Source organism: Vulpes vulpes, chromosome 6 (genome assembly GCF_048418805.1).
Source record: "Vulpes vulpes isolate BD-2025 chromosome 6, VulVul3, whole genome shotgun sequence".
In the NCBI taxonomy this organism is placed as follows: domain Eukaryota; kingdom Metazoa; phylum Chordata; class Mammalia; order Carnivora; family Canidae; genus Vulpes; species Vulpes vulpes.
In genome coordinates this window covers 89,157,205-89,178,691 of record NC_132785.1, presented here as the reverse complement: position 1 = coordinate 89,178,691, position 21,487 = coordinate 89,157,205, and the positions used below count along the sequence as shown (strand labels likewise).

The following is a 21,487-nucleotide window of genomic DNA, read 5'->3' as shown; positions in this document are numbered from 1 at the left end:
TCAAAATCTGAGAACTGATTCCAAATAGGGCAGAATCTATGATCTGCTGGTTGGTACTATCAGAGAGCAGCACCAGCTGTCAGAAAACAAAAGCAAGACACGACCTCCCTCTAAAGGACCATTTCTCAAGGGAATCTTAAGGGCATGCAGCCTCTAGCATGATAAGTAGCACCCCTGGGATAGAATCCATATTTATATTTTCCTGTTAATAGTGCCGTTTTCATTCCTTATTATTTATTTAAGGTTTTTAAATTTTTTTAATGAATTTCTACACCCAGTGTGGGGCTTGACCTCACAACCCTGAGATCAAGAGTTGCCCTCCCCACCCCTTGTCCCCGTGGACTGAACCAGCCAGGCGCCTCTCATTCCCTCCTTATCTTTAAACATATTTGAAATATAGCAGATATACAGGAAAGTGCACATATCATAAGTGTGCTACTTGATGAATTTTAAAAACCTTATCACACCTGTAGAATGCACCTAGATTGAGATGCTAACCATGACAAGCAACCAGAAATCCCCTTGCATTTCCTGTCGGTTCCTATTCCCACCTCCCAACCAAGTCATTTTTTAAACTTCTGATAGCATAGACTGTTTTTACCAATTTTTATAATTTAAATAAATGAAACAATACAGTATGTACTCATTTGTGTCTGGCCTGTCCCACCCAACAGTGTGTTCGTGAGATCCATGCACACTGTCATGGGTTACTTAGTAGATTCATCATTCTTACTGTTCTATAGCATTACAGTGTGGAACATAACACACTTGATCCATCTGACCATTGATGAACAGTGCAGCTTTCACTTACGGGCTATTTGAAATAGTGCTGTTTTGAACATTCTTGTCACTGTCTTTTGGTGAACATACATAACATGCGTATGTATTGCTGTAGGTTCCTAGGAGTGGAATTTTTGGGTCATAAATATGCACATTTAACTTTAGTATATAATGCCAAACAGGTTTCCAAAGTGGTTGTGCCAATTTACATACCCAGCATTAGTGTAAAAGGGTCCCATTTGCTCCACATTGTCACTAACACTTCATATTTTCCATCCTTTTCTTTTTAGCCATACTTGTGGGTTCACAGTGGTATTGTAATGTGGTTTTCAGTTTGCATTTTCCCTAAGATGAATGCAACCAAACACCTTTTCATATACTAGTTGGCCATTTGGATATCTTTCGTGAGATGTCAGTTTTCTATTATTCATTTAAAAAAACTTATGGTATTTTCTTCCTTGTTTTATTTTATTTCCCTTGCTGTGTAAAGGCTTTCTTCCAACCCTTGCCCTGGGGAGTCATTATAACATTTGAATTTTTAAGGTAACATTCTTTCATTTTATTTTTGAACTGTGCTAATTCACTCTGTTCCTTTTTCTTAATAAGGAGCATTTTATTATACTTTAATGATCAGTTGTTAGTATACTAAAGATATAAAATAAAGGACTTCATTTCTTCAGAAACTTAAAATGTAGGGGATCCCTGGGTGGCGCAGCAGTTTGGCTCCTGCCTTTGGCTCAGGGGCGATCCTGGAGACCTGGGATCGAATCCCACATCGGGCTCCAGGTGCATGGAGCCTGCTTCTTCCTCTGCCTATGTCTCTGCCTCTCTCTCTCTCTCTCTCTCTCTATCATAAATAAATAAAAAATTAAAAAAAAAGAAACTTAAAATGTAGAAGTATAACCTATTAAGCAAAGTAAGTCCTGCTCACAAGGTTTGCTTTTTGGCAGGTATTTCAACTTTAGATCAAACCAGTGCCAAAGAAATTGGTAATATTGAGGGCTTTCTGAGAAATCTTTGATTTTATTAATTTAAAATGTGATTAAAATGCATATCAAGCTTTTTTTGGTGAAATACACATAAGATTACAAAATATAAGGTTAGGTTCTTACTCAGAAAGCTTAACATAGAAATTATTTCAAGAATAATTTCACAAGGTGGTCTGACTTCATAAGTACTGATTATAAAAAATACATATGTAAGGGTGCCTGGGTGGCTCAGTCAGTTAAGTGTCTAACTCTTGATTTGGGCTCATGAAATCAAGCCCCACATTGGGCTCCATGTTTAGCTTGGAGTTTGCTTGAGATTCTCTCACTCTCTCTCCCTCTGCCCCTCTCCCTGCTCAGATGAATAAAAAAGTCTTTAAAAAATATTTACATAGGTAAATTAAAGCACATTTCAGTTAAAATTCCACCTTCATTAGTGTATTAGTTCAATTTTTAAAATATTTTTGCACACAATTTTCATCCATATTTTTTAATAGTTTCAGATATTATGAGGTTCAACAGAGAAAGGCTGTATTGTTTTGATGTTAAGTATCCACATTTTCTGCATCATGCTAATATACTGTGCCTGGAACTCCCCCTGCCTTCTCCCAATTTTACATTCTGAGGGAACTGTATAACTACCACCAATAAAATTTGCCAGTAGAAATTTATTCCCAATTTCACATGGACTTATCTTTTAAAATCCCTCATAGAGAACCCATAAAAAACTCACACATATATGGTCGATTAATTTATAACAAAGAAGCCAATAATTTACAATGGGGAAAGGATGATCTTGTCAACAAATAGCGTTGGGAAATCTGGAGAGCTACGTGCAAAATAGAAAAACTAGACCACTATCTACACCACACACAAAAATCAACTCAAAATGGATTGAAGACTTGAACATAAGACCCAAAACCATAAAACTCCAAAAGAAAACATAGATGGGAAAGCCCCTTGATCTCAGTCTTGGCAACAATTTCTTGGATTTGACGCTGAAAGCAAAATCAAACAAGTGGGATTATATCAATAAACAGCTTCTTTATAGCAATGGAAGTTATCAACAAAATGAAAAGGCAGTCTATGGAATGGGAGAAAATATTTGCAAACTATATATCTGGTAAGGGGTTAATATCCAAAGTATATAAAGAGCTCATATAAGTAAAAAGAAAACAGACAAATTAATTTAAAAATAAGCAAAAGACATGAATAAACATTTCTCCAAAGAAGACATAAAGATTGGCAACAGATAAATGAAGAGATGCTCAACATCCCTAATCATCAGGGAAACGTAAATCAAAACCACAATGAGATATTGCCTCCTCACATCTGTTGGAATAGCAATTATACATACATATATATATATATTTTTTTTAAAGACAAGACGTAACAAATGTTGGTGGAAATGTGGAAAAAAGGGAACCCTCTAGCACTGTTGATGGGAATGCAATACAATACAGTGCAGCCACTGTAGAAAACAGTATGGAGGTTCCTCAAAAATGTTAAAAATAGAAGTAACATATGATTCACAAATGTTGGTAGAATAGAGTAACATATACATGGGGGATATATACAAAGGAAATGAAACCACTATCTTAAAGAGATTATCTGCACTCTCATGTTTATTGCAGCATTATCAACAATAGCCCAGACATGGAAACAATCTAAGTGTCCACCAATGGATTAATGGATCAAGAAGATGTGGTATATATATACCACACACACACACACACACACACACACACACACATATATATATATATATATATATAGAGAGAGAGAGAGAGAGAGAGAGAGAGAATATAATATTATTCAGCCATAAAAAGAAGGAAATCCTGCCATTTGCAACAACATAGATGAACATAAATGAAATGTCAGAGAAAGACAAATGCTATATGATCTCACTGATAACATAGAATCAAAAAAATAAAAAAAGCCAAACTTATAGAACAGATGAGTTGTTGTCAGGCAAGGGGTGAGGGAAGAAATGGGTAAAGGAGGTCAAAAGTTTTAAACTCCCAATTATAAAACAAATAAGCTCTGGGGGTGTAATGTATAGCAGGTGACTATAGTTAACAATACTGTATCACATATTTGAAGGCTCCTAAGGGGGTAGATCTCAAAAGTTATAATCAAAAGAAAACAAATTTGTAACTATGTGTGGTGATGGATGTTAATTATACTCATTGTAGTGATCATCTCACTATATATACATACGTTGATCACTATGTTGTACACCTTAAACTAATATTGTATGTCACTTATATCGCAATTTAAAAAATTAAAAAAGAAAATCCCTCAACTGAGATATAACAGATTTTTAAAATTGTTATTTTTACCATCTTTTAATGTTTAATTTAATAAAAGCTTCAAAATTACTCATCGGCACCTTCATTTTAAAAGAGGAAACAAAGTTGTTACTCTCCCCTGCCCACATTATAGTTTAGCAGGGAAAGCATAGACCTCAGGCCAAAAACATCAAAACTTTCAATTAACTAGTAACTGCTGGCATGTTTCCATTTAAATATCTTTACCTCGTTATCTCTGGTTGCTTTTCAAATCATTAGGTCACTAAAGTCTGCTTTTGAGACAAAGATTATTCCTCCCCCAGAAGTCAGGGGAAATATAAAAAATGAAATTAGTGATTAAGGATATAAGTTAATTAATGCAACCATTTTGGCTTAGTTATTTAAAGTCCAGTTTTTTTTTCCTCCAGCACACTTGAAAATACACTATCCCCCAGCTATCAGAATTATACTGAGATCTGTAATTTTTCCATGATGAATTTATCTCACATTCACGAAGAAGAGAAAGAATCCTGAAGGTGAGCCACACAAAACTAATATGTTGACACACATATACCAAGTTTTACACGTATACACTCCCACATATTTTAAAAGATGGCTTCTTTAATACTAACAATGAGATTTTTGTTCCAACTAAGGAATTTTGTTCATGCTTTTGAGACACATTTGCCTAATGAACCATCACCTTTTAACCTTATACTCTTGGAACACTTCACCTTTGTTTTTACCACTTTACCCATCGTTAAGCGTACAACTCGATGACATTAAGTATATTCACATCATCCACCTCCAAAACTTTTTCATCATCCTAACCTGAAACTCTGTTCCCCTTAAACAGTAATTTCCCATGACCTCCTTCCCCCTGCACCTGGCAGCCAGCTTTCTACTTTCTGTCTCTATGAACCTGACAAGTCTGGTTACCTCATAGAAGTAGAAGCACACATTTGTCTTTTTGTGATTGGCTTAATTCACTTAGCATGTTGTCTTCAAGCTTCATCCCATGTTGTAGCTGATGTCAGAATTTCCTTCTTTTTTAGACTAATATTCCACTGTATGCAGTTACCATATTTTTTAATTCATTCCTCTGTTGACAGACATTTAGATTGCTTCTGCTTTTTGGCTATTTTGAATAACATTGCTAAGAACATGAGTGTATAAATATCTGTTTGAGTCCTTGTCTTCACTTTTTTGAAAGAAGGAAAGAATCCCAGGAGTGGAACTACTCGATCACGTGATGAGGCACTGCCATGTGTTTTCCACAGTGGCTGCATCATTTTATTCCCCCAGCAATGCATAAGTGAACACTACTTTTAAAATTCATACTTCTGAATACGTTTTCTAAAAAGCTTATGATCTTAAGATCAGCACTTGTCTGTTTATTTATTTACGGAGATACCTAGAATAAAAATTTTACTTTGCAACTGGTGGAATCACCCTGAGTCTGGGGGCAGCTATGACTGGTATGTACCTACCTGGTTCCTCCTGCTGGGAGTCTCTTCTGACTCCCTGAGGGAGGTGGATCTGGGTAGGTATCTTTCCCTAGCTCTGTAGCCAGAGGGGCATATAAACACCACTCAGCAAGTTCTGTTGACCCAATTGTCCCAAGTGGCAGAGACCTGGCCTCTTCTAGAAGGCTTTTCTGCAGATTTGTAACTGTATTCTAGAGGTGGTCTCCAAACCCAGAATGACTGTTTACAGTTTACTCTATCTTTGATCATCTTTTCGGATCCTCCTCTTTTTTTCCTTTGTGTAGTCTTCTAATTAATTTAGTCTTTAGCCTTTTAATATTCTTTGCCAATACATATCTGAGAATTCCTCTGGGGTTTCCTTGGAGCCAGATCTTTCACACCCTGGGCAGGAAGTTATTTTCAGATGGACTTCTAGAAAGTGATTGCATTTTGATTAGGATTTGTGAGTTATACTTGTTGTGACCATTGGAAAGGCCAAGAGGCATTTCTGTACTTGAAATATGAGGAACTGACTTTTGTCACTTGAGGTTAGGAAAAGGTGGAAGTGGCACAGAGGATCATTCTCGTGGATGGGAGGGAGTCTCCAGTTTTACCCTCATATTTATTTGAACTGATGATGTCTGAGGATTCTCTCTCTAGCTTCCCTTATGCCTTCTCAAAAGATCCCTCTTGCAAACAGGGATATGGCAAGGACTGGGCCTTAGAGTGATTGTGTGTATGCTTGTCCTCTATCCTCGCTGACAGCTGCTCCTAAGTCTCCTGTGCTGGATCTGCTTCCTCACAACCTCTAAGTGGTGAAGTGTCCTGGACCTCTGTTCTTAGACCTCTTCTCTGTTCTTTTATTTTTTTTTTTAAGATTTTATTTGTTTATTCATGAGAGACACAGAGAGAGGCAGAGATATAGGCAGAAGGAGAAGCAGGCTCCCTGTGGGGAGGACCCAGGACCCAGGGATCCCAGGGATCATGGACCCACGGATTATGACCTGAGCCAAAGGCAGACGCTCAACCACTGAACTGCCCAAGTGCCTCAGAGAACCTCGTCTCTGTTCTATCTACATTCATTCCCTTGATTTCTACCCACCCCTTGCATTAAATAAATCATTATGCTAATAACTCCCAAGTGTATATATCTGGTTTTGTCCTATTCTTAAAACACTAAATTTGTTTATCCAGCTTCCTACCCCGTTATCTCAAACTAGATAACAGAGAAGAATGTTAAATTGAATGTATTTAAAATCAAACTTTTTTTTTTCTACCCACATACATTTTTTACCTTCTCTCTTTCCTAGTTCAGTAAATAGCTCCATTTATCCAGTAGCTCAGGTCAAAATTCTTGTCATCTTCAATTTTTCATTCTCAACTGTTATATCTAATTCAACCTGCAAATTCTGCCACTTTTATATCCTAACGTCTATCCAGCCTCACCTCCTTCACTGCCTCCTCCCTGCTCCCCCGCCCGCTTCCATGCTTGCTCCTCCACAGAGTTCCTAAGGTTGATCTTTTATCATATCACCTCTGTTCTCAGATCTCTAAGGGCTTCTCATTTTATTCCCTGAACAAAGCTCAGTCTTTGTCATGACCTGTGGGCTATATAAGGCCCTCCTATATGATCTGTCTCTGGCTGCCACTTTCACCTCTCGTGCTGCTTCTGCCCCATTCCTCTAGTGTATCTACGCTGGACTTCCAGACATTCCTCACACACACCCAGCATTCTCACCTCAAAATATTGAACCTTGCTTTTCCCTAAGTCTGGAACACTCTTCTGTTTTGACATGGCTCATTTCTTCCCTGTATTCGGGTCCCTGCTCCTATGCCACCTTCTCTGAGAGGCCTTTTCTCATGACCTTATGAAGAATGACACCCCCCTCAATACCGTAGGTCATACCATATGAAATGGCCATCTTTGTAGGTCAAAATGGTAGAATATTGTCAGTTTCAGTTGGTTCAGCACACACACATGCACACATAACATTATTGTACTTACCTGTCATCCTTTATGGATTTATTATTGCTTAGTATGAATTATGGATTGTTTTATTGCTTATTTATTGACTTATTATTTTCTCCTCCCCGGATGTGTATCTTGAAGGCAATGATCTGGACAGCTCATTCTAGATGGTATCTGAAACAAAGAGGCATCTACAGATCACCATCTGCTGTACACTTCTCCCATCTTCTGCCGAGGCCTTTGATAAATTAAGCTCGTTAAACTGCTCTCTGTGCAGGCATACTGGCATTTTTGGAGGCCAATCCCTTTCACCCCTTATCAGGAGCCATGCTCTTCTATCCTCAGATTTTCTGTTTCGAGATCCTGTCATCCCTTTTATACTGTTTTCTCTTTCAGATTGTTTGGTTATGGGATCAGACTGCACTTTCCTCCAAACTTCTGAGAGTTGTGTGCTGACTTCAGGTTCCATGTCAGAGCCTCCTCCGAATGTTTTTTTTGGGGGGGGGGCATTTTAACCCCCCCATGTGAAAGATTCCCAGTCCCCCAGCCCTAGCTTCCTATACTTCTGCTTCAATAATCAGTTTTTAGTTCTTCTTCCAAGGTCAGAATTAAATTTAGGAGAGAAGTTCCTTGTGTTTCTTTCTCTTCCTCTGCAAAATGAAATTAACAGCAGGACAAGGTCAAAAGTATACCATATGTTCTGCTTTTAGAGAAATGAGATTTCCAGTTGAAACTCAGAGGGCTGGTAAGTTCCCATTACCACTATGACTTGCAAATGTGTCAATTCTGTGATCTTTTAGGAATATATTAATCAGAGCTCCATCTTGTTTATCTGAGGCTATTGTATTCACTCATGTTATGCCAGGTGCTTTCCAAACCATTTAACAGAGGGTGGAATCTTCAGTCATCAATATGACAAGGTTTAGGACTTTCCCCAGGGAATACACCCAAAGACTGTAACTTGAGGTCCTAACGATTTGATTCAAAGTATTTACTGAATGCCACTGTTAATGAAAACAATTTTAATGATACTTGTTGAAGATGGTGAGACAGACCTTATTCAGGACTATCATGAACGTATTGGGACCACTGCAATGAGATTTCACGGTGGGAGAGAGATATTGGGCTCAACTCTGAATACAGGATGAGCAAGTGGGAATTTAGAGCCAAGGAGCACAGATAGGGTCAGTAGATGGAAAATCACTGAGAGGAAACATCCAGGGTAAGGGGGATTTGTCTAACTAAACTGACTGATTCTTGCTGCAGACAGGTCAGGGTGACCAGACATCACCTGGGGGAGTAGTGGAGCATGGGAAGCCTGATGAGATATCAAGGGTAGAAGGTTCTGGTTAAACTGACTTAGCTGGGCTCTTGCTAAAACTAGAGTTTTATAAGGTAGTGCACAAATGGGCTTCAGAGAAGGTTCAGGAGGTTGAGTAAAGGTTGATCAAAGCAAAGCATTTTTGCCACAGGTAGCAAGAGGAAGTGGATGGGAATAGCACAGAGTAGGGATCAAGGGCCTGGATCTGGAGTCACACATACTTGGTTTTGAATCCTAGTGCTCTGTGTATTAGTAAAACCAGTAACTTTAACAGAAAAGAATTTAACAGAGGGAATTGGTTAAATGGGTATTGGAGATGCAAAAAGGTAAAAAAAGAAGAAGAAGAAGGAAGAAGAAGAAGAAAGGAAGAAGAAGAAGAAGAAGAAGAAGAAGAAGAAGAAGAAGAAGAAGAAGAAAAAGAGGCCACTGAGGCACCAGAGGGATGGTGACTTTAGGAAGCAGCTATTACTCCTAGGACTAGCAGGACAAAGAGAAGAGGATGAGGGCATTAGAACCTCAAAACTTAGAGCAGAGCCCTTTATAACTGGGGGCCCATACCTCTGGGTTGACTGGCGCTGGCATTTTTGAGGGCTGGTCTGGGGATGTGGGAAGTTACTGCCACTGAGATGAAAACCACCACAGGCATGATGCTGACTATACCAGGAAGCAAACAGGAAGCAGCAGTTCCTTCTCCCTTGCCCAGACCTACAGTCTCCCGCTAGCATGCCAATGAAGAGCCAATGACAAAGCAGAAATGTGGTTTGCAGAGTCCCAGCCTCAGCATCACAGAGATTGGTTTTAAAACAGAGAGAAGTCACTTACTAACCAGTATAATGGCCTTACAGGAATGACAGAAGCCCTCTTGGCCTCCATTCCTGTACCTGGGTAACAGGGAGAAGCACCTCCTCTCTAGGTTTTTGTAAGGATTCAATGAGTGGTGAATACAGATTGCTCAGCAGGTGCATGGACAGCAGCTCCACATCTGACTGTCTGACACCCCATCTTCAGCCTCAATCCAGCAGCCAAAGGCTGACAAGGGAAGGAGGAAAGATTGAAAGAGGGAAGAGGAGAGAAAGGAGGAGGGGGAGGGTAGAAGAGAAATGAGAGGCATCCTGGGCTTGTGTAGCAATGTCTAGTGGGAAATTTTACACCACGGAGGGAAGGGCTAAGGCTCTGTGGACCATCCCTGGTCCCCTTGGGAAGTCTTTTCCCATTTGGAACAGATTACATGCTCCAGGTGCTTTTAATGACTCCTGGGTGTTGTTATGATTTCTGCAAAATCAAGGGAACGAATAAGAGTAGCTGGAGGTATGTGATCATTTTCTAAGAAGTGAAGGCTCAGTGGCTTGGCAAAAGGTGACAGCAGGAGGTCTTAATAAGTTAGACCACAAATTAATTCTGTCTTGTTTCTCCTTTAAGTATTTTTTTTCCTTGTGTCTTTGGCGCTAGCAGCTATTCCAACTGTGTAATTAAGTCATTTCTAAAACAGCTGAGCAGCTGGGTCAGTACTATATGTTCCAGTGATCATTGGCTGTCAGGCTGAAGCTTAAATTAATATTCTGAACAGTTATTGAATTTATGCTGCCCCATCTTCATGGAAACCAGAAACTGGAATGATTCCGCTATTCAGGCTTCTACTTTCATCAACAAATTCAAGGAGGGATACAGTCCAGAGCCAGCCTGTTATCTCCAACAATATTTTTTAGACTGGCTGTTGATGTGAAAAGTAGATAAGACTAAATTTAGTCTGAGGAATTGGAAATGTAACTGTTCTCTGTGTGTGCCCAGGCTGGACAGGACAATCATCACCCCACCACACGGAGGTGTCTCTTTGCCTTCCGGCCTCATTTCCTTCCTGGATAATAAACATAAATTCCCTATAATGCAAAAGGGTTACTTTCTGGAGGTGCAAATTGAAATTTGCTGGCTGTATAAACTTATGAAATTAGTTTTGCTGGTGGAAGAAATCTTAATTAAAGGGTTGTTTTGAAATAAGGAAGAGTAATAAAGTATTTTTCATTATGTTCACCTTGGCACCAGCCACATTCATTTTAATGATCTAATTTTATTCTTCTTATTTAATGGATGACATTAGATCAGCTTTCCCAACAGTTTCATTTCCAAAAAGTTGATGAAGTCAAAAGCTAAGTATATATGGTAGATCATTAGGGTTTCTGCTTAGAACCACCAATATCCCATAGTCCTGGATTCTGCTGTTTTGGGAGAAGATGAGATTTTAAAATATGAGTCCCTCTTTTCAAATAAAATGGCTATGTCCTGTATACTAGGAGGTCACTTAACTAGCAGAATTACAGAGGAAAAGGCATCTCCTCCAAATCAGTAAATTTGCTCCAATATTAGTTTTTTTGGGTGACTTTTCATAAAAAGAATTAAACAAAAATAATGGATTTAATGTGTGAGAATAAAAATTGGGGAATTTAAAAATTGGTGGGTAGTCATATCAGAAAGTGGGGGACAGAGTATTTATAAGTATTTATTGAAGGCAGTAATGGGAGTAAAATTTAACTTTTAAGAAAATATTTATTTATTCATGAGAGACACACACAGAGAGAGAGAGAGAGAGAGAGGCAGAAACATAGGCAGGGGGAGAAGCAGGTTCCTTGCAGGGAATCTGATGTGGGACTTGATCCCGGATTCTGGGATCATGACCTGAGACAAAGGCAGGTGCTCAACTGCTGAGCCACCCAGGCATCCCAAATTTAACTTTTTATTCCATCTTTGTTTGTTTGTTTGTTTGTTTTAAGGTGAGACTATATCCACCTTCTCCTCCAGCAGGCTTCTTAAGGAAAGAGCAAAGGATTTGGTGTCAAAGGCCTTGATGCTCCTCTCCTGTTTCCAGTCAAGATAGAATAACAGGGATGAGATTTACAATTCCTGCCTGAACCAACCAAACCAAACCAAACAAAACAAAACAACAAAAACAACAAAAAAAAACTGAAAACAAAAAACAAAACACCTAAAATAAAGAGAGAGAGAGAGAGAGAGAGAGAGAGAAACAATGGGCTTTTTAAAAGTATGAACATTAGAAAACAAGGGACTGTGACTCTTGAGGCATGATTTAAAAAAAAAATGATGAGTCTTACTATTTGTGTAAAATCAATGCAATCCTAAACAAAACCGCATTAAGTTTTCTTTGTAGAAATTAGAAAGCTGATTCTAAAATTTGTATGGAAATGCAAAACACACAAACAAACAAAAAATCCCAAACAAAAATAGTCAAAACAACTTTGAAAAAGAAGAGCAAATTTGAAGGGCTTATCCTATCTGATTTTAAGACTTATTATAAAGCTATAGTAATCACACCATATGGTATTGGTATAAAGATAAATAGATCAGTGGAACAGAATAGAGATTCTAGAAATAGGATTACATATATCTGGTCAATTGATATTCAAAAAAGATGCAAAGAAAATTCAATGGAGAAAGGACAGCCTTTTCAATAAATGGTGCTGGGACAACTGGATATCCATTTGTAAACAAACAAATAAGAAATTCAGTACGCTCTCACATCATGTAAAAACTAACCAAAATGGACCAGAGACTAAAAGTAAAACCCCAAATCACAGAATTTCTAGAACACATAGAAAAAAATCTTTGTCACCTGGGGTTATGCAAAGACTTCTCAGGTATGGCACCAAAACCATCATCTATAAAAGAAAAAATTTTATAAATTTGACCTCATCAAAATTTAAAACATCCGCTCTTTGAAAGACATTAATAAGAGAATTAAAAGACAATCTACAGAAAGAGAAAAATATTTGAAAAATCACATATCTGATAGATACTCATATCAAAATATATAAAGAACACACAAATCTCAATAAGCAAACAAGCCACTTTTTAAAATGGGCAAAAGATTTTAACAGATACTTCACTAAAGAAGATATATGAATGGCTTATAAGCCCATGAAAGGATACTTAAAATCATTAGTCATCAAGGACATTCAGATTAAGACCACAACATAGGGGATGCCTGGGTAGCTCCGTAGTTGAGTGTCTGCCTTCAGCTCAGGGGGTGATCCTGGGATCTGGGATTGAGTCCCACATCAGGCTCCTTGCAGGAAGCCTGCTTATCCCTCTGCTTGTATCTCTGCCTCTCTCTCTCTCTCTCTCCCTCTCTCTCTCTCATGAATAAATAAATAAAATTTTAAAAAAAATAATTTTTAAAAAAGACCACAACACGGTATTATTACATACTTAACAGAATGTATAAAATGGAAAAGACTGACCATAGCAAGTGTTGGCAAAGATGTGGAGAAACTGGAACTCTCATACACTACTGTTTTGTAAAATGTATAACCACTTTGGAAAACAATTTAGCTATTTCCTAAAAGTTAAACACGTACCTATCATATAACCCAGATATTCCATTTCTAGCTATTTATCTAAAGGAAATGAAAGCCTAGATCCATGGCCGGGACTTGTACATTAATGTTTATAATAGCTTTATTCATAGTAGCCCCCAAATAGAAATAGTCTAAATTTCCACCATCAGGGAATGGATAAATAAACTGTGGTTTATCCATATAGAAGAATATTCATTCATCAACTGTAAAAAAACAAACCACTGATGCACACAACACGAATGAATCTCAGAATAAGTATGATGAATGAATAGAGCCAGACAAAACAGGGTGCATGCTATATGTTTCCATTTATATAAAACTGTAATAAAATGAAAACCATAGTGACAGAAGGCAAATCAAAGTTTGCCTGGAGATGGTAGTGTGAGGGTGGAGAATGAGGGGGCGGGGACAGGGGGAGTCCAAAGGGGCTGGGGATAACAAATATGTTCATTATCCTGATTATGGTAATGGTCTCATCATTTCATACATGTCAAAATTTATCAAATTTTACTTTGAATATGGGCACTCTATTGTAGTTCAGTTATATTTCAATAAAGCTGTTTTTTAAAAGGCCCGTGTTCCAATGAGATACCACCTCACACCAGTGAGAATGGGGAAAATTAACAAGGCAGGAAACAACAAATGTTGGAGAGGATGCGGAGAAAAGGGAACCCTCTTACACTGTTGGTGGGAATGTGAACTGGTGCAGCCACTCTGGAAAACTGTGTGGAGGTTCCTCAAAGAGTTAAAAATAGACCTGCCCTACGACCCAGCAATTGCACTGTTGGGGATTTACCCCAAAGATTCAGATGCAATGAAACGTCGGGACACCTGCACCCCGATGTTTCTATCAGCAATGGCCACAATAGCCAAACTGTGGAAGGAGCCTCGGTGTCCATCGAAAGATGAATGGATAAAGAAGATGTGGTTTATGTATACAATGGAATATTACTCAGCCATTAGAAACGACAAATACCCACCATTTGCTTCAACGTGGATGGAACTGGAGGGTATTATGCTGAGTGAAATAAGTCAATCGGAGAAGGACAAACAGTGTATGTTCTCATTCATTTGGGGAATATAAATAATAGTGAAAGGGAATATAAAGGAAGGGAAAAGAAATGTTGGGAAATATCAGGAAGGGAGACAGAACATAAAGACTCCTAACTCTGGGAAACGAACTAGGGGTGGTGGAAGGGGAGGAGGGCGGGTGTTGGAGGGGAATGGGTGACGGGCACTGAGGCGGACACTTGACGGGATGAGCACTGGGTGTTTTTCTGTATGTTGGTAAATTGAACACCAATAAAAATTAATTTAAAAAAAAAGGCCCGTGTTCAAATCATAGTTGTGTGATCTCAAACAAGTTTCTCTTCTCTGTCCTTTTTTTAAATTTTAAGATCTTATTTATTTATTCATGAGAGACACAGCAAGAGAGGCAGAGACATAAGCAGAGGGAGAAGCAGCTTTCCTGCAGGAAGCCCAATGTGGGACTCAATCCCAGGATCTTGGGATCATGACCTGAGCCAAAGGCTCAACCACTGAGCCACCCAGATGCCCCTCAGTTTCTTAACCTCTGTATCCCTGAGGTCCCCCAGAAGACAGTAATATTACAAGCGTCTCACAGGTGAGACCCTGTAGCGACAGCCCTTAGAAGAGTACTAAATCAATAGCAGGTACGGCATCTTGTCCTCCCTTTATAGAGACCTTGATTTTACTATTCATGCCTCAGACAGTGTTCTCTCTCTAGGTTCCATCTTTTACCTTCAGAAATCAAAGGACCTGAGTTTTGAAGCTGAGGTAGTTCAATCTCTTAAAATGCATTTATAAACAAAGTCAGATGGGGAGAAATGAGAACACACAGGAGATTAACAGAGCACTCAGGTAGAAATCACGCTTGCCCGATCAGCAAGGGACAGAATAAATTCAAACCATCTGCCAGTGTGTGACCCCGCTCCCCAAATTCCCCACATTCACATGATCAAAAATTATAACAATAAAATTAAAAAAAACCAAAGATCATATGCTTTTTGCCTGACTCCGAAAGAATCCAGATCAGATCCTGAGACTCTGTGACTTGGGATACCTCACTCACTCTTACTGAGTCTCAGTTTCCTGACTTCTAGACCCACTACCCATCTGACCATGAGGGAGAAACATGAAAAGTAGCACTTGGTTCAGGTAAGGTGTTCAGTAAAAGTTGAACAGGCTAGGTTGTGGTAGCTCTTGAGTAGTGATCTCTGGTCCCAGTTCACTACTCTTTTCACTATTCTCTGCTGCTATTTCCCTTGGCTAGTCCGTGGCAGAGGGGCAATGAGATACCAGGTATCTTAGCTCTCGGTCTGGCATTCTTGCCATTGTGCAAGGTCATTTCTTTTTAAACCACCACGAATTGGAATTAATTTATTAATTAGGGAGAAGGGTGCCTGGGGATAAAAATCATAAAGGTGGCAGGAAAAATCCCTTTGGTCCCTACTCCAATGCCGTTAATTACCAGTGCAGTCCAGTGTCTCTCTAGTGGTGCATTCTCTGATTGCTACTGCCCCTGAACCAGAACCCTTTCATGAGCTTTACACCAGGTAACCCTGATGCTGGACTGGAAATAAATGGTTCCGGTGCATAACTGCTGTCATGGCACTCCTCCACCACAAGATGGCACACAGCTCTCTTCTTTCAGAAGAGAAAGAAAGGCTAGTGCAGCAGTGGAAATCTCAAACCAGGCATGTTGCAAATCAGATGAAAATGCATTATTTTGAGTTGCCTCTTTCACTCTTAAAAATAGTCAGTACAAACCAAAGAGCATGGAAGGAGATTTCGCTAGCCTGAGAGGTGATGGGAGAAAGTAGCCCAGGCTGCGGAGACCCAGGAGCCTTGGTGAAGTGGTCAATCGTGCCTTCTTGAGGTTTGCACCTGGTCCTGTTGCCTCCCTCCTTGCTCCTAACTCCAAAATGGATTTCTGCCCCTGGCTGAGTGTCTACTTGAGCCTTGATGAGACTGTGATGTTCCTGATGATGTTCCTGTTCCTCTTCTACTCCCTTAAAGACATTAGTTCCCTATTGCTTTTCCCATAAAGGCAAGGACAGGTTTTTCACATTTCTCCCTGTGTTCTCTGCTGCAGAACATCCACTTTAGACATGACTTATTGTTGTGGTCATACCAGTACAGGGAGGTGGGAGCTGATTTTATTCTGTATCTCACCTGGAATACACCCAGGCCTGGGTGGGCTGCAGTGGTTCTGGCCTTCCTCCGAGCCACGTCTCCCTAACAGCCCTCTGCTGGCAGGGCCACCATCTTCCTTCCAGGTCCTTCCTCCTCACATAGAATCTGTCAGCTGGCATAAGGTATATTATAGAGCCTAGAGCATTTGTAATACACCCCCCCCCCAGTAGCTCATACATCTCTTTTGCAAAGAAAAGAATATTCCCATTGCCCAATGTAATGAGAAGCCCTGCACTTAAAGCTGGTATCATCATCTTTCCTATGAAATCTTGAGGAAATGTGCTACAGACACATAGACAAATAATTGCAACATAAACCTGACGGGGGGTGGGGGTGGAGAGGGCAGGTTATAGATGATCTCCAGAGCCTTAGTGGGAGTTAGCTAGTCCTAGGTGGGCAGAGGAGTGAATAGAGTGAAGAGGAATAAAAGCAGTGAATCAAGGAATGGGTCACTGCCCATTCCTTTAATGCTGACATAGAAGGGATAAGAAGCAGAAGAGAAGCTACTGGAGAGAGATATCCATAAAGGAGACAGACAAGAAATGCCAAGGAGGTGTACGTAGAAACAGGAAAGTGCTTTGCCATAGACTCTGAATGATTAGAAGGAAGGAGTCAATGGTTTTGATGCAGCAAGATAAAGACCGTGGACTTTCCACACTGGTGACAGCGAGGTTGCAGAAGTCTGATGGCAGTGGACTGGAAAGCCAAGCGGAGTTGAGAAAGTGGGGACAGAGAGACCAGGTCACCTTTTGGGTGGCACTGGCTCAGAAGGGGAGGAGAGAGGTGGGCGATGGGGTGGTGACCATGGGGTGAGGACCCAGGAGGGCTGAACTGGATCAAGGTAAAAGAAGCTTCTATTATTTGTTTGATTTTAAAGTACATGCATTTTTTAACTTTTTATTTTAAAATCATTATAGATTCACAAGAAGTTGCAAAAACAGAGAGGTTCTACACATTCATCACCCAGCTTCACTCAAGAGTAACATCTTAATCTGTAGTATATATTAACAAAACCAGGAAATTGACATTGCTACAACCTATAGACTTTATTCTAATTTCAGCAGTTTTCATATGTACTTATGTGTGTATGAACAGTTCTGTGCAACTTTATTATTAGCATCAATTTGTGCCACTACCACAATAATCAAATACAGAGCTGTTCAATCACCATAAAGAACTCCCTTATATTGCCTTTTCCCCTGATGACCATGAATCACTATAACTGTCATTTGAAAATATTATAGAAATGGCACCCTATAGTATGTAACATTAAGAGACTGGCTTTTGTTCACTCAGCCTAATGTCTTTGAGACCATCAATGTTGTTGCAGGTACCAAAAATTTGTTCTATTACTGGGTAGTACCCATTATATGGAAATATCACACTTGTTTCAGCCATTTACTTCTTTGAAAGACATTTGGGTTGTTTTCAATTTGGGGCTATTACAAATGAAAGTGCTATGGTCATTGTGTAGAAGTAGGGTAGAAGTTTTTGTGATGTTAGTTTACATTGCCCTGGCAGATTTGCCATATTTTTATCATATGGTAAGCGTTTATCCACTTTTAAAAGAAACAGCCATTTTTCAGAAGACTGTACCATTTTGCATTCCCAATAGCAATTTATGAGCGATCCAATTTTTCCACAGTCTCCCCAGCATTTGGTACTGTCGGTATTATTTATTTTAGCATTTCTCATCGGTGCATACTATGGGGAGCTTTTTACTGTGTTGTGTTTTATTTGCTTGTAGGCTAGCAAAGGTGAGCTTTTGACATGTTTATGGGCAGAGGGAAAGGAATGAGAGAACATAATGAGTTGAAGGTTTAAGAGAAAGGAGATGAGTGGACGGACATGGTCTGGAGAAGGAAGGAAGACAGGATGGAATGAGCTCTGGCAGCAGGATGTGAGCCTTATTCTCTGACACTGGAGGAAAGGATGTCAGGATGGCCAAGTGGGTAGAGATAAGCTGAAAGTGAGAGGTTCAGAAGTTGACTCTGAACAACACAGCAGCAGAACAAGATTGGAAGTGGAAGGCCCTGATGGGTGGCAGCATGTGCTTTGAAGTTAAGCTACTCTGGATTCCGGTACCAGTTCTACCACCACTCACCAGCTCTTTGACCTTGGGCACGCTATTTGATCCCCCCAAGTACTTGGTGTCCTCATTTATACAATGAGGATAATAATAGCCCCCCCCCCCCTTATAGGGCCATTGTGAGAACTGAGTAAGGTTCTATGCACTCGATGAATAGAGAGTGGCAGGGAAGGTGGTCGCACAGCCAATCAAAGAAATGAACCAGAGAAATGCGTGGTCCGCGTCGTTGGATCATTTTTGGTTTATATATCTTCCTACTGCCTTCCACGAGACTGAAAACAGCCTGAGGGTAGGAGCCATATGTCTTACTTTTCTTTGTCTTCTAGCAGCCAGTTCCAGGTCTCCCTCCCTCCTCGAGGGCTCCCAGTAAAATCTGTTCAATGACTGAATGAATGAGTCGCGGTCAACCCCACTAGAGCTCGGCCTGGGACCCGCGGGCCGCCTTCCCTCCCACCACGTCCCACCTGCCCGGTTCGCCCACCTGCTCCGGGGCCACCCCGCCCACGAGCGAGGATGCCTCGAGCCGGGCTGTGTGACTCGGGTCTGAAAACGCAAAAGCACCTTACTATTCGCGATTAAAGTCAAGTGATCTGTTTCTGTCGGCTACGGATGAGGGCGAATTAAAAAGGAAAAGAAGAGGAAGCTTGTGGGCGAGACTTCTTTGAATTACCTGTTCTCGGGACCACTCGCGTCCTGGGAGGGGCCGAACTCCAGCAAGTTCCACAGGCGCGAGGGAGGCGGCCCGACGCCGGGGAGCCGAGGGGGGGCCGAGCCGCGGGGCCCGCTCAGGTGCGCAGCCAGGTGAGGCGCGCGGCGGGTGTCCGCGAACCCGGGAACGGCCGCGCCGGACCAGCGGCCTCCGCAGCGCACCTGTGTCTGCTGGCGTGTCTTGAACTTTGGTCCCCACCCCTCCCTTTTAAAAAAAATAATTAATGCATCGGAAAAACACCCAACTTCGCGTCCGTCTCTCTCCCTCTCCCTCCTCGCTCGGATACTATATGCAGCTAAAAATGCCGCCCGCAGACGCCCAGGGGGAGGGGCTCCCCGCCGCATCGTCTGTAAGCAACGGAGGCAAAGCAGGAGGTTGGAAAATCCACACACCGCCTGCCACCCCCTCCGCACAGCCCTCCCGTCTCGGCCGCAGAGCCTCTGCCAGCGGACGGGGAGGTTCAACTTCGCCCGGAGTCTCGGCCAGACGAAGCCCTGAATCCCTCCTGCCCAACGGCCGGCTCCGACCGCCAGGGGTCAGGCTGCGGTCAGGATCAGGCAGGGACGCCCCGAGGCTGAGCTCCGCCCCCCGCCCTCGGGCCCCGCCCCCGCGGACGGCCCCGCCCCCGCCCTCGGGCCCCGCCCCCCGCGGACGGCCCCGGCCCCGCCCCCCAACGCCTGCGGGATTCCTTCCCCGTGCGTCACACAAGCTGAGTTAGACCCGCCAGGGAACGATTCCCTCATTTGCATTTGAGCACCACGAACCTAAAGGATCCCGTGGGGGGGGAGGGGGGGGGGCGGGGGGAGGAGAGGAGGAGGCGCTTATTCTGGGTCCTGATTCTGGAGGCAGACTCTCTTCTCTGGTGGAGGGTTTGGGACGACGAATCTGCATTTTATGCAAACTCCTTAAAGGTTCTATGGCAGGTGGTGCAGGAACACACTTAGACAATGCTTTAAGCAGTTCAAACCAGGGCCATCCCTAAGTGGCGGGATTTGGCTTTGTGCCTTGACCAGGACTTAAGCATGCCAATGGGATGAGGCATCATATCTATGGCCCCTGGCCACTTGAATAAGCATCTAAGATTGGGATGAAGGAAAATTCTTACTCCCTGGTCCCAGATGAAGACCGTTGGGGCTGGCCCTGCCTTCTCCTGATGTCCTTCATGCCTCTCTGTTCCTTCTAATCATTTCTGGGCACTGGTTTCCTTATTCCATCCCCTTTGATGTGCCTCCTTCCTTCTCATTGCTCAGCAAAAGCATCCTGGATACAGGCAGCAAAGCTCTGCTCAGAATCATGTTTGTTGTCCCTCCTTGGTGCTAAGACACAATTTACTCCATGAGCACCCCAATGTACTAACAGCTTTTCAGGGAGAAGTGGGAGTGAAATACAGCACCAAATATGCTCATCTGTTGTAAGATGCAGCCCAGTTCAAATCAATAAAAATGTGTTTTAGAACTGAGAAAGGTTTCTTCTTCTCATAATCGAATGTGACTTCATTCATTCAAGTCAAATTCATAGAGTACCTTCTGTGCCAAGAATCTGCTCTAAGTGCTGTGGGAGGAGTAAGCTGGATTCACAATGCTGTCACCCTCATAGTGCTGCTATTATGGTGTAGGAGGCAGGAAATGAGAGCATGAATTAATGAATGAGAGAATGAATTAGTGAATCAGAGAGTTGGAGATTGTGACCAGTGCTATTAAAGAAATAAGTAGGATAATGTGGCAGAGATGCTGGGTAAGAAGAAGAAACAGGTTCCTAAAGTAGAGCTCATAGCTCGCATAACTGAATCCAACCCATTCTGGCATTGTCATTTTGGGTGCCATCTATTGGTGCTGAACAAAAGCACAATGGCCTGGCCTGTCCACAGTTCTCAGACCTTGGAGGCTGAAGGGGAAAGAACGGTTTGTCTTTGAACCCCATCAGTTGGCCTTTCTGAGTTTCTCACTGAAGATAAATGATGAGATAAAAGTGGCAACAATCTATAGGAGAACTTTGCTCTCACTCTTCGCAGGAAGCCCCTGCTTCTCCTATAGCATGAATTTGTAACTGACAGACGCTGTTGACTCCCTGCAGATTTTTACCCCTGGATTTCAGAAAATTCCTACTGCATCTGAATTGCTAGTAAAGAAGGAAGAAGAGAAAGCTGAAGTAGGAGAGGATTGACTTATTTCACTCAGCATAAGGACAAACATTATATGGTCTCATTCATTTGGGGAATATAAAAAGTAGTGCAAGGGAATAAAGGGGAAAGGAGAAAAAATGAGTGGGAAATATCAGAAAGGGAGACAGAACA

At 41.4% G+C, this 21,487-nt stretch overlaps 1 protein-coding gene across 3 annotated transcripts in view; it reads right to left on the bottom strand.

Moving 5' to 3' along the window:
• GNG2 (G protein subunit gamma 2) overlaps positions 1–19,514 on the bottom strand; it is a 196,596-nt gene extending 177,082 nt beyond the window's left edge. Inside the window, exons 1-2 of one of the 3 annotated variants that reach the window (XM_072761563.1) lie at positions 19,156–19,514; positions 7,529–7,666 (exon numbers count right to left, since the gene is read on the bottom strand). The gene's annotated coding sequence lies outside the window, so the exon portion shown is untranslated. The remainder of the gene's footprint in view (positions 1–7,528; positions 7,667–19,155) is intronic. The other 2 variants (XM_072761564.1, XM_072761562.1) reach the window with 2 other exon arrangements.
• Positions 19,515–21,487: the final 1,973 nt, after the last annotated feature.